Raw genomic sequence first — 13,997 nt, 5'->3', positions numbered from 1 at the left:
ACCGAAGATCAGGTCATATAAATAAAATAAGAGAGATAGACTGTAGAACAGACAGATTCAGGATGTCTTTTTTTCCGCGATCGATAAGAGATAATAACGGCAACGATAGAACTCATAAATAGTTTAGATGACTTGTAGTGGCCTATTAACCTATGTAAAACAACTATCAACAGAAGCATGATAGCATGTGTCTTCCTCGGCTATCAACAGAAGAAATACGTCGCTATGAAAAGCATAGCGGAAAGGAGAGAGGAATGGAGAGATGCGTCGAACCAGTATTAGGATTGTTAGCTTATGATGATGACGGTTCACAATAAGTCAACATACGCCGAGTTTAGTTGCTGCTAAGGATGCGCTGGGTTTCCCTCCAACCATCACTCAATTACCTTCTATGACGCGAAGGATCTTGGCAATCAGCCACATGTTCTGAGTTCCATTACACCACCGTGCGAGCATAACATGCCAAAAGCCTTGAGATCGCCGAAAACAACGTCTCGTTCTTTCAAGTTCAAGGCACAATTATCTAAGGTAACGAGATAAATTTCTCCATCACATACCTACGAGTAGATTGACACTATAACCACGACATCTAGCGAGAGAATTGTGCGGCGCCGTGATTTTTTCCGGAGCTTACGATTTGTCTTCGTAATAGTATCACCTGATCACGTACGGCCTTGCTGACCTGGTTGCCATGATCGCCATTCGTCCAAAGGAAAAGGTCCTGTAAGTTATTTTCCGATCCCACAGCGTCAAGGTTGTAGCCAAAGGAAAAGTATTTTTGGTTGGTATTTCAAATTAGATCTACATACTATTAAGATAACGAATAGGAATCCATACACTTCTATTATAAGGAAAAGACATCATTGATGCAATGTATGATTTTATTCCTTTCCTGGTGGGTCGCACGTATGAAGTTCTCTAACGTTTAATGTCAGGCAATTGGGCTTATTAATACATCTACATGTTGCCCTGCAAGCCATCTATCTACGGAGGTGTTTTGCAGTGGTTGAAACATCACTAACATGCACAAGAGATTTAAGTTTTACTTCCACGAATATGCAGGACGCACTTAATAGCTTCGTATAATACATAACCTATGGGATTGATCTATATTCTACGGCATTATGAAGGAAATCTGCCTATGAAGCTGAAGCATGCTTTTATAAATACTAGGAATATTCAGAAACATGTATTAAGTAATACATAAGTTAACAAGCTAAACTATCAGTCAACTAATCTATCAGAAGGTCCTAACGCTGCCGTTAGAGTCAATTATAGATTGCAGAAAAAACGACATTCTGAGGGTATAATTTCTACAGCCTATCTTTCTCATTTATTTTTTTGACCTGATTTACCGCTGTATTGGCGTTCGTAAGATAAGACTAACTTCGTTGGAAAAAAATACTTCGCTTCATTGGCTGAGTCTGCCACCGTCATCAGGATATAAAAAAAATTAGTACACTATTTGCAACTAATTTAAGAGTTAAAAAAAATACTGTTTCTTGCCCTGAAGACGCTTGCACATCCAGCCATTGAAACTTTGGAATTAATACACCCAATTACTTGGTTTGGAATCGAAAAGGACTTCATAAACACCCATGATTGTTCAGGATCTTGTCATTACATTAATATAGTGTCTGAAAATATTTGTAGACGAGGAATGATAGTGAGAAATGTGATTGCACTCAAGGTATTTCACCTAGGTTCTCTTACCCAACCATCCGCCACAGAAATCGCATACTTGGAATACCATAGTGAACCAAAAATATGCAAACTCCATTGCCGGAAAAAAATACGACACGTGGATCTAACACTCATCCCTTTGAATTTGGTAGTTTCCTTCATCAAAGAAAACGAAAGGCATTGATGGCTATTCGTTACCCACCACTAGGGTTTTCTTAATACACAAATTATTTGATTTTAGAAATCCCAGTTTAAACGAATGGCAATGGTCAATTTTAACCTCATTTGAAAAAGGCCAGAATGGCGCCCATACGATTCCTCTCCACGTGACGTCACAGGGACCTAGTTTCTCTACTAGTAGATTGGAGTTTTACATCGTCTGAGATTACCAATGCATGCATGTGGCACAGGGCTCAGGGAAGCATCTCTTAATAATCACTTATTAAAATTGTCTAAGGTTGGAAAGTTTCCTTCGTTTGATAAGGTAGTAATAATCCATATTTAAGCCAAGCGCTACCCGCTAGCAGGGTACTCTGCTACCTGCCAGCAGCCTGTGTGTATCAGCACTCAAAGCCTCGCCCCAAGGTCACCTCACACGGCGACGGCAGGAACCAGAATGACGTCTCACGGGGTTTTCCCAGCATTCATACTTAGCCGTCGCGTTTTCGCGCCCTTGAAAATTTTCACTTTTCGTTTAATCGCGAAAAATAGATATCGTCATTTAAAACTCAAAAAGCGTGAAATAAGTACTCCAGGAGTAATAATCTCGATTTAGGCAATAGAAAAATAATAGGAAACCACCCTATTCAAAGCCAAGCTACAGAGGCATTTTCAATCCGAAAACCGCGGCGGGATGGGATTTATTAAGTACGACATAATTTTTTTATGATACACCTAGAAGTCACGCGTACTCTCAGCCGCTAGCAGTTCTCTAAAATCCCTTCGAAATGTAGTACGTGTAGTACGGTTCACTGTATAATCATCTCAGGTATAAGAATATCCGGAGAATGTTCACGTTGTTTTCAGTGGCCGAATCCAAGAGTAGATATTACAAAAATGCTCAAGGAGGCCGTGCAGCAATAAAAAGCTGTGCCCAGCATTCGAACCCTCAAGTCAGTGTTATCATGTTTAGTGTAAAATAGTTGGCAAATGGAATAATTATGAAAAGATTTAACAAATATTCCAATCCTTATCCTTCATAGTAAATATTAAATTCAATATAAGTAGGTACATTTCAAGTAAAAATAAATAATTTAATAAGAAACGCAATCGTCACTATCATCCAATCAGACCCATCACTCCAACTCGGATTTTGACATTTCAATCTTGGTTCCATGCGCAGCAACCGTTATTCGCTCTTGTGTTACTTCAATTAGAGAATTAACAATGACATAAGTTAGCAAATCGACGAATTTATTGAAAATATATCCATTTCGTGCGCGTTCAACAAAGATGGAGCGGAGAAGTGTACTTGAGCCCCAAAATCTCATAAAGGTATGTGTGCGGGCTGGGCTGGATAATTAAGAGAGTGAACAAAAGAAGTAGAGTCTTAAGGGGACAGAAAATGTGACTGAAGTTACCACGAGGGGTTGATTAGAATGTAATTCGTAATGCGGGGAAAGATGTCAAAGAGATTGGTTCGTGACTTCCCGACTCAAAGCAAAAATTCTCGAAATTTACTTGCAACAAAATTCCACTATCGACGACATTGTTACCGAGGAATAAAGAAGATAAAATGGATCGACCGAGAAATTAATGAGGAAGTACTGAGAAGAGTGGGAGAAAAGAGAAGTCTTCTAAAAATATTGAGGAGAAGACGGAACAACTTAGTTGACCACATTAGGAGGGATGGTGGCCTAATGAACATAATCGTAGAAGGAAAGATGGAAGGGAAGACGGGCAAGTGATGGCCCCGAATGAGTTACATAGGACAAAGGGTTATAAAAGATTTTTAAGTAGATGAAATGCGTCACTGAGAAAAGGCTAGAGGAAAGGAGAGAGGAATGGAGAGCTGCGTCAAACCAATCTCGAAGAAGATGTTTTCTCAGTCGACGTGAATCACATCCTTCGTTTACCATCGTACTATAGTAGACGTGATCATGAGAATAAAATAAAAGAAATAGACTGCAAAGCAGAGAGATTTGAAATATCATTCTTCCCTCGTACTATTAAGGATAGTAACGTTGTCTCAATTGATAGGAATTTACGCTGCCAGTGTTTGGCACCCTTCACGAAAAAGGCTTAATAACAGAGTTAGAACGCGTGCAAAGAAGAGCTGCCAGGTATGTGAAAGGTCGTTACGATAGTCTTGTAAGTGTAACTGACCTCTTAGATAAACTCGGATGGGAATCTCTGTCGGACCGTAGATTGAAAAATAGACTAAACCTTTTAGATATATTCAAGAGTAGTGTCTTTTCTAACGAAGTTAACCATATCTTACGGACGCCAACATACTACGGAAGATCAGATCATTTAAATAAAATAAGAGACATAGATTGTAGAACAGACAGGTTCCGAATGTCATTTTTTCCACGATCAATAAGATATTATAACGGTAGCGATAGAACTTATAATTAGATTGCATGACTTGAAGTGTAGCCTACTAACCTATGTAAAACTTAATGCATGTTTCTTAACTATATTATTATTTGAAACAGCATATAGTAATATAATTTGTTAGTATACGGGACGTTTTTTGGACGGTGTGATGTGCATGTGGGAGTCCAATTGCATGGTGCATGTTGGTGATTGATCACCCCCTGCCAAACACCCTAGAGGTGGCTCGCAGGGTATTATGTAGATGTATAATCTCAGGATTTTTACTTATAATGATGATCGACGACATCCATCGAGGCTAATAAGTAAAATCAGGATGCAAACATTGAGTGTAATAAAAAGTTTTCTTTTGAGTTGAAACTTTTCGCAGCCACTTAATCACACCACTGCGCAATTTTATTTGCCCTCTATTTTTCGATTTCAAATGCAGCATGTTTTTGCTAATAAATTTATAAGGAGTGTAATATCGTGCATTCACGATTGTTATGGTACGAAGAACATTGTCTTGTCCAATTGGCATGCATTTTCTCCCAATCATCAACGTTTCTTGTATAGTAGTGCGAGTAATACCAGTTTTGGTATCATGATGCGGATTCCCAGATTCTCTTTCCAGAAAAATTATTTTAATAGTTGTCTGTAGACGAAGGACAGTTAAAAGATTATATTCTGAAATTTTCACGAAATGGACATGTACTTCGTTTTTCTGCCCATCCTCCTGAAGTAAATCGGAACGAAATTTCTCTCTATGGATATGCTTTATGTTTCGGATGAATAAATACCATGGATTGAAATAGGTGTAGGCCGATATAAGGATTAAACGCTGCAGGAAAGATTATCCGAGTGGCAGATATTCATGGTTCCAGCAAAATCCACATTGAGCGGTAGGTAACTCCAGCTAATATCATTTATTAAATGAGCTGCGGCGTAATACCTTGAACGGGTGACAAGTGACGATTATGTTGAGCATCGAAATCTTGGATGCTCCTCACCCGTAGTAATGTACGATACGTATCTTCATATTATACGAGAGGGAGACAAGATAATATGTTGACCACCATCCAGCCAAAACAGACCCAATCATTCTCCGAGGCTTAAAACTATCCCTCTCGCGTTTCCAGGGGCAAAAATGGGGTCTTTTTTATGCCCCAAAGTCGCCATTTCACCCTGCATCCGATATACAGGAGGCGATGTGGATTTTTGATGAAAAAAGAATCTCTCACTCGTAATAAAAAAAAAAGAATTTCACGTAAACAGCCACTTACTCCAAAAAGACAGTGATCTAGCCAGAAGGCTAATTCGGTTCCTAATTAATGCTCAAAATAACTTCCCGTGTGGCCGAGGACTACACGGGAACCTCGAGTAACGAATTTAACTTTTGACGACTTGCCGCCGGCGACAGAAAATGCTAGGAGCTACTTAAATAAGAGAAATAAAATTGTCTTTAGTTTTCCAACTCACCCAAAAATGGAATAATTACAAATTTTGCACTAATACAGCGTTATAACCACCGAAGACATGAGCGGAAAATTTCCATCACGAAATAAATATGAAAAATAAGGTCCATTTGTTTCTAACAATTATAATCTTCAATTATAAACTAGGGGAAATGAGCTTTCACGGTTTTGGCACGGTTGCACCCATTCCTAAGCTGAACCTCTCACCCCATTCAATTCCCAGTTAGGCGTATCCCTGTTTATCAAAACCATAATTGCTATTCTCTTCCTCCCCATTCCCCACTTGCTCAAAGTTCTTCCAATTAGTAAATTTTTCGCTTCCCCTCCTCGCTCTATACTCGCTCAATCTAATCCCACTGTCTTATTTATCTACATCTCCTCTGAGAGATTTCCGGAAACCAACTTCGAAAAAGAGCGCTTAAAACTTGGCTAAATATTTATTTATTTTTTATCAATTTGCATCAAATCCAAAAACAGTCAAGAGGACCTTTTACATTGGATTTATGAACAAAGGGTTTAACAATGAAGTGCAACAAAGAAACATGATACAGTCATTGAATAAACTCAATTTCTGCTTTCAGTTCTGTCTGACCATATGGAAATTTGCCTCATGAGTGGACATGTTGCGGCATTCACGAATCGCGGATGTATTCTTTGTTTTTCCCACTGTCTAATTTGTTGTTCTTGTCTCTGCTGGTCGTATGAAACAAGGACTTGTAACGCCCGAATTACTCTAAATCCGATGTAGGATGTGTAATTTAGTGTTGTATTTTACATGCACTATTCGCGAAAATATAGTGAAGGAATTGTGACGTTAATTTTATATTGGATAATGTTTATTGTATCGGTGGCCCACATTTGCTTGGATATGTATTCTTTTCCAACGTTTTTATATTTTACTCGATTTTCAATTGTTAAGAGTTATGTACAATTATTTTCACATGGACCAGGGCCTCAAGAAAATAAATTAATCATTGTATATATTTATAGACATGGCAAAGGTAATCTAGAGAAGAAGAAGGCTGGTGTTCCCAGCGTCCGGTAGCTTCCAGCTAGAATTTCAGCCTTTTCCGCCGAAGATGGTTTTTGAAATGTAATCCGGGTGAAGTATTCTCTCGTGTAGCACTTATTAGAGAAGAAGAATCTTTCGCCGCGAATAATTTTATGGAATAAAAATGGCGCACGCTACGGTGAATATTTCGAATAATTTATGGCATATATTGTCATTAATATCCATTTCACCGCGAATAGCGTTAAAATTATATTTCTGCTATCTATCACTACAAATATTGCATCAGAAATACACAGTAATGAAATATAAATAAGATCTTCAAATTCTAAGCCATTCGGCTGCGAAATGTTTTACTCGAAACGAAAAAAAATTCAAATCAAACACCTACCAAATCTTCCATCGAGAGCAGCATCTTCCAATGTCATACGTTGTATTCTCTCGCTTCTCGGAGAAAAATGATCAATTCCCCTTCTCTCTTGAATTGAGGCCTGAAACACAAGGATACCATAATTATTAACTCCGTAATTACGTATAGAAAACTAATCCACGACAACTTAACTTTATGGAGTCGAATATTCAAAAACAGCATCAGTTGGATCAAATCAGCAAAGTTTACCGACTTATGATAGTTACAAGTTAAGGAAAACTCAATTTTTTCTCGAAAAAAAGTGCTAATAAATTTTGTATGGCATGCGGCACAATTTGCTGGAAGTTATTAACATTAGTTAAATAAGATCTTGCAATATTTCTGTGGAAAGTTACTCGGGATTTCCGCCGGGTCATGTTCTCCAACTCCATCTCGGCCGACGTTTCGATGGACAACTCGTTCATCAAACATTAACATCGATGGACAACCCGGTGGAAATCCCAAGTAACTTCCACGATTCTGTACGCCGCGCCGGGAAAGCCTGCGGTCATTCTTGTAATATTTCCTCTCATTTAATTTTAGCAAAAAGCGTTTCGTTGTTACAAAAATGAGGCAACTGAAAATGTTGATTTAACATCGAAACGCGTCGTGTGTAAAAATAAATTCAGTGGAAATGTTGCAATGTTTCATTTACTCGCAGTAGTAAGGAAGTTACCTTTGACCATTGAGAGGCATTAAAACTATCATCGCTATCCTCAAAATCTGATTTCAAGCAATGGAAATTCAATAAAACCTTCAACTTATCATGCCGTCAACTCGTCAGTTCCAACTATCTTCTATATTATTTCTACTGTATAGATACCTTTTTCTCAACTTATACGCAACCAAACTCTACAAATGAGGTACCAAAATGCACAGAATTAATCAAATAACATGCGACGGCATATCTTACTTCCTAAATATTGCTATTTTTTCCTAAATTTGGTTTTTAAATAATAAAAAAACTGTATATATTCCTGACGTTAACGGCGCACAAACTGATACATTTGTTCATTTGCAACAATATCTCGCATTCTTTAAATAACTTTTATCAAAATGCGGCTGCTCCACATTCAAGTCTCCTGTTGATACGTAAGTATGAGTCATTATGTGCGTTTAACAGAGGATAGTGTAATTACTTCCAATGTTGTGTTTAAAGAGGTCCTCTGACCTCAATTGGTACATGAACATTCCAATTAAATTTGTACATAAGACCCTGCCTTTTTTCTACATTTTAAAATTAGAAACGCGCCTATCCCTCTGTGGACCTTCATTGAAAAGAGCGGGGGAAGCCCGCTGGGAGCGGGCGCAGCACGCTCGTGGAACAAATATTGCTGCTCAATTCTAGGTTGTAATTTATAAATTGTGCAGATCAAAACAAAGTAATTTCCTTATTATTATGAATACTCGGAACAATCACCAAATGAAGCCGTACATGATTTTTTTCTCACATTGCTCCAACCTCACTTATTGATTTTAGGGATGCCACCACATTTATTTTTCATTGGAACAATTCCTAAGGATTAAATTTACCTTCCCAAGCAATATACTTCCATGTCGCAAGTAATAGTTCAAAATAATATGGACTTACTTTATAAACTCTAACTTTTGGAGGGAAACAACCTCAAAAGAAGCAAAAATTGTAGTAACATCTTTGTATATATGCTGGGTGATTGACTTACCTTGATATATTATTTCAGCAGTAGTTCCTCATGTGCATAACTTTATTATTCCATTTTTCTAGCCTTGCATAGATTTACCATAGAAATTAATAATCGTTGGCAGGTCTTGCCTTAGCATGAATGTGATCATATTTTTTCTTATTACGCGATATATTTTTATGATCGCGTGGTGTTCATGTGGGGATTCTCTTGCATGCTGGTCACCCCCGGCCAAACACCCTAGAGGTGGCTCGCAGGGTAATATGTAGACGTATTAAAACTTTCAAGACGCCAAATCGATAGATGCGGCTCAAACTTTGGTAGAAAAATATTGGAATAAATGTTTGTGTGTTGCAGTCCATGTATCCAACTATGAGATAACACCTCCAAAGCAGTCATCATTTGTTATGTAAGAACGCAAAGAGAAAATAGAAATTATTGGGAAACAAACGAGAAATAAGTCCTCGTCATTCACCAAAATAGATTTTGATGTAATTTTCGAATTTATCCGTATTTATTTCTTCGGTGGATTTATTCCATTAGCACTGACCATTATCAATGGCAAGAAATGAGAAAATCAGACATTAATGCTTCGTAAAAAAAACCTCCATATTACACATAGTTGGAAATTTGGAAGCTATGGCCAGTTTGATCATCGTCAGATGGGTACGTCGAAGCAGTTCATTTCATGAATCAAGTACATGAGTCATGAGAAGAGAGTCAGTAGCACAAGTCACTATCTCTATATCACTTATGCAGCAGTTCCGTCTGATAGTTAATTAATTGAAATAATTAATCGCGACTCTATTTGCGTTGACGCAAGGACTTTTCCATAGGTCGACGACGGTCCGCCAGAAAAAAATTAGTATAGTCTTTGGGAGAGTGACAGGGAGAAACATATTGGCATTCATCGAGTTTTTAATCTATTTCGCAGCTTTCAAATTCTAGGTGTTTAAATTAGCTGAAAATCTAAAGCTGTAAAACACTAATAAAAGATGAATTGCATAATATACCATGTATCATAGAAGCTTCTTAATAAATTGAAAAAAAACTCGAATAATACGCTAGAATCGACGCACTACATGAAAGTATTTTCGCGTAATTATTATCGCGCAATTATTATATTACATGAAAAATTTCTTTATTTTTGTGTGTCACTTTTAATATAATTTTCAGAGCTCAGCAATCCCACCAACAGGTTTCCGTAAGTGCTTCTTGGCGACGAAGGAGCAGCAGTAAAACAATCACTGAAAAATATAGGACATCCTTTTTTAAAAAAAAATTATCGCTTAGCACGATGAGCTGCATTAATTTGCTCTCATAGTAAAAAGGATAAAAACCAAAAGAGAGGTCTCTAGAATATTAATTAACTTATGCAGCAGTTCCGACCGAAAGTTAATTAATTTAAATTATAAATAGCGAGTCAGACGATTCTATGACGGTTCTATTTTTTATAGGTTTTATGGGAAGTTTTATTCTTCTATTTCTTTATTTCTATTCTTTTGGAAGCACGAAAGAAGGAATCGCTTTTTACTATCGGGATGTCACCAAAGCCTCGATTTTTCCGTTTCACTTGAAATCCTCTATCCACGATCATTATTGTATTCAAATGGAAAAATTAATTCCGCTATTTATTACACCTCCACGCGGCTAAGTATTTTTTGGAAAAAGTACAGACCGACAAAGTTAGGCATTAATAACTGAAAACACTGATTGAAATGGAGAAATCTGTGTACTGGCAACGAAAAGAAAAAAATCTAGGAAACCAGACGCTCGAGTACCTATGACTTAAATTGCAACGAAGACGATATAATGGACCCTTTCTCAAGAAGCTGAAGATTGCATGGGCGGAAAGAGCGATAAACTACGTAGTGTACCAAATAGGAAGAGAAGAAATGTGGAGCGCCATCTATGAAATGAAGACTTGGCAGATAGGCCATGTCGCAAGACACAGTGATTGCGTGAGGGATTTAGGTAATCGAGGGAAAAATTGAAGGAAAAGTCCCCCGATGAAAGCCAAGAGATGAGTGCTTGAGGCATATATTTGATGGTCAGAAGGATGAACATCAAGAGAATGAAGAACGAAGCTTGGGAAAGAGAGAATTTGAGATTTTTCAGGACAATTATAGCATTGCAGTACTATGGATGAACAAGGGCTATTTATAAAAAAGTAGATAATATGAAACTTCCACGTCCACAAATTCTCAGAACGGGGAATCAAAATCACGCGGTTGCCAAAGCGTCAACCTGCTTCTCCAAACGCGGTTGAATACTTTTTGGCCCTCGTGGGAAGTATTCTCAATAAAAATGTGAGTAAAAGATCTACACCTACACACTACCCCGCAAGCCGCCTCAATAGGCGTGTTGTCTCCTGCGTCTGGTCACCAGCCGTGGGCAAATAAAATTGAAATGCTTAAACGATGTTTCGCCTTGTATTTATTAAAGTCCTTTCGCTGGAAAAAAACGAATTCCCTCACCTATCCGTTCGGCAAAATAACTCTCGTCTCGTGTGCATCTTCCCTGTACGATCTTGCAATATTGTGCGATTCTAATATGATGTTCTCCGCGTCGCTCTGAATGATTCCTTTTCTCAATTGATCAAATAATGGAAACGCGCAGCCTCCAAGTTCTCTAGCGGCTCCCAGCCTCATTCGCTTAACAATTGTATAACGCTGTCTGAGCGCCCGTATCAGATTTCGACGACTTTCGAAATGTTTTCGATAAATTTTTACATTTAAAAATAGTATCTCTTAATTAATTCCATGATCAAAAAGCGGTACTATTCCCGACCAGGAAAGTGTCACGCAATCCATGCTCCCGGAATTAACACCAAAGCACTGAAGGAACTCGTTAAAGAAAGCGAGAAATGGATACCAATCATAGAATGAACGGAGTCGATTTTATAGATCTGTCGGGCCAACAACATGCGGGAAATGTGGTACCACCGTTCACTTCTGCGATGATTTATTTATTCCATGGTAATTTTGCCTCGAGTCTTAGCGATTCAAATCAAATCCGGTGAAAAGAGTATCCATTTGCACTACATTACCACTCTTATCTGTATAATTCTTGTACTTTTGAAGCTGTCTCGGTACGGCTTCAGGCTTCATTTCGCTGACGTAATTAAAATTCATGTAAGAATACATTTTTAAGTCTTCTAATTTTATTTCTCGCACATTTCGCCGCTTAACAGCATCATTAGGTGATTAGGATAAACCCTTTGATTACATCACGCGAGGCGAGATTCGAAGAAAAGGTAAAAAAAAATAGACTCCTAAAAATGGAATTAACGCGTGAAACTTCTCCTATATTTTCAGTCGACGTTCCTCATCCATCGCGGCGAATGAAATAATTTCATACAATTCGTCTTCCTCTCGCGTCCATCCTCCAAAAAAGCATGATGTTTTTTACATCCACCCAGCCTATAGCGTGCACAGGGTTCGACGGTTTGGCGTAGAGCGTGTCGATGCGCGAATGCGCGCGGTGGTGCGGCGGGCGCTCATCGCGTGTCCCGGCATTGCTCTCGCTTGAAATGGGCGCATCCGCGCATGCGCAGTGGCGACGCCACCTCCCGCTCCGGGAAACTCCGAGCGGCGGAACGGCGCGAGATTCATGTGCGAAGCGATTGGCTGACGCGCGCGCCAGGAAGGAAAAAACAAAAGAAGAATATGCTCGTGAAATCCACTCGTCTCATCCACGGCCTCGATTCCACGTGACCAATTCGAGAGAGAGATCGCGCATGCATCATTGCCGAGAAGGTAAACGACATCAATGAGACATGCGAAGAAGACGACAAATGACTAACCTGTGTTCCCATGCAACGTCCTGAAATTATTCAAGAAACCTATCAGTTCTACAAATTCAAATTAAAAAAATAGTTTAATAATGTAGGCGCAGCAGATGATGCAGTTAGGCCACATTTCTGTGATGTATTCGAGGACAGCTTTTAGAAGATATGGCTGAACTAAATCAACTAAAGGCTGCACAAAGCACGATTTTCGCGTTACAATTGATGGATATTGTATTCAAATATCCATATTTTACACAGGCTCTTTTGACAGTACATTCATACGCAACGTCGATTAGTATTTACTAGAATATACGCCATTCTGGCCAAAAACTAATATAACTTTCTCCCTGAACATCATGACCATCATGATTTCACGTCACCGTACCTCTTGTACTGTGAGCAAATGAATGTTGTAATCGGAATCTTCTTCATGTACATGGCGCTACGGTTGACTCAAGTAACTGGATGAAGTACGCATTTAAAAATATTTTAATTGAATTATTCACGTTCTGTGTGGCCTATTGTTGCTTATTAACATCGGAAGTCGCTTGTCATGGCGTAACATCGTTCGAAAAGTACCCGCAAAGACCCTGTATTTTGGAATGCGAACTTACCTGCGTTAACTACATATTATTCTTTCAAAACTTGATGTAAATACATTGACGAATGCTCTCACGTTATTCAAATTAAGGAGTCTAGGCCGTTTGTAGACATGGATTTAAAAAGAGATACACACAACGCGAGCATCTTCCACCAGGCCCTCCGCAACAAAGGTCTTTCTTCGCGTCGCTCAACCATGGACGTTTTCCGAGCGCGCGTTCTCTCGCTCCAGAGACTTTCATCCGCTTACCGGGAGGTAGCGCTGCTATCGCTGCGGCGGGCACGAGAGGCGGCTGGGCGCGAAACAGAAAGGCGGAGACTCAAATTCAGAGAGAGAGAGAGAGAGAGAGAGAGAGCGGGGAGGGTGTACAGGGAAAAGGGGGAGGAGGGGAGAGGGGGGGTGGCGAGTATAAAAGGGGGGCTTCATAATGGAGGGCCACGAGGAGTCCCCAAAATGAGCATCGCATTGCGCACGCGCCGATATCACTCATTCACTCACTCACCGATGATGCACGCTTCCGATACGATCTCCCGCGTCACTTGTCGAATCCGGATAATGCACGACTGCATTGCTGGGGCGCCAACGCGTCGCGACACTGGCCTGACTCTTGATCACGCACACACACACGATCCCTATCATCCATATTGGTAACTATGCTCGTGAATGATTTATCAGGGGAGAGTTTGATGCGAATGGGGTCGCTGACAAGACCAGGATTCGCGATTAATTAAACAATTCGAATTTAGTTCAATTGGACATTGTAATATATCCACTGAATATATTTTCGCACAACGAGCTTCGTTGGTACAACTACTACCGATCAATTCAGTGGAA

Source organism: Ischnura elegans, chromosome 8, assembly GCF_921293095.1.
Source record: "Ischnura elegans chromosome 8, ioIscEleg1.1, whole genome shotgun sequence".
Classification (NCBI taxonomy): Eukaryota; Metazoa; Arthropoda; class Insecta; order Odonata; family Coenagrionidae; genus Ischnura; species Ischnura elegans.
The sequence above is the reverse complement of the archived record's forward strand: the minus strand, read 5'-3'. Positions refer to the sequence as shown.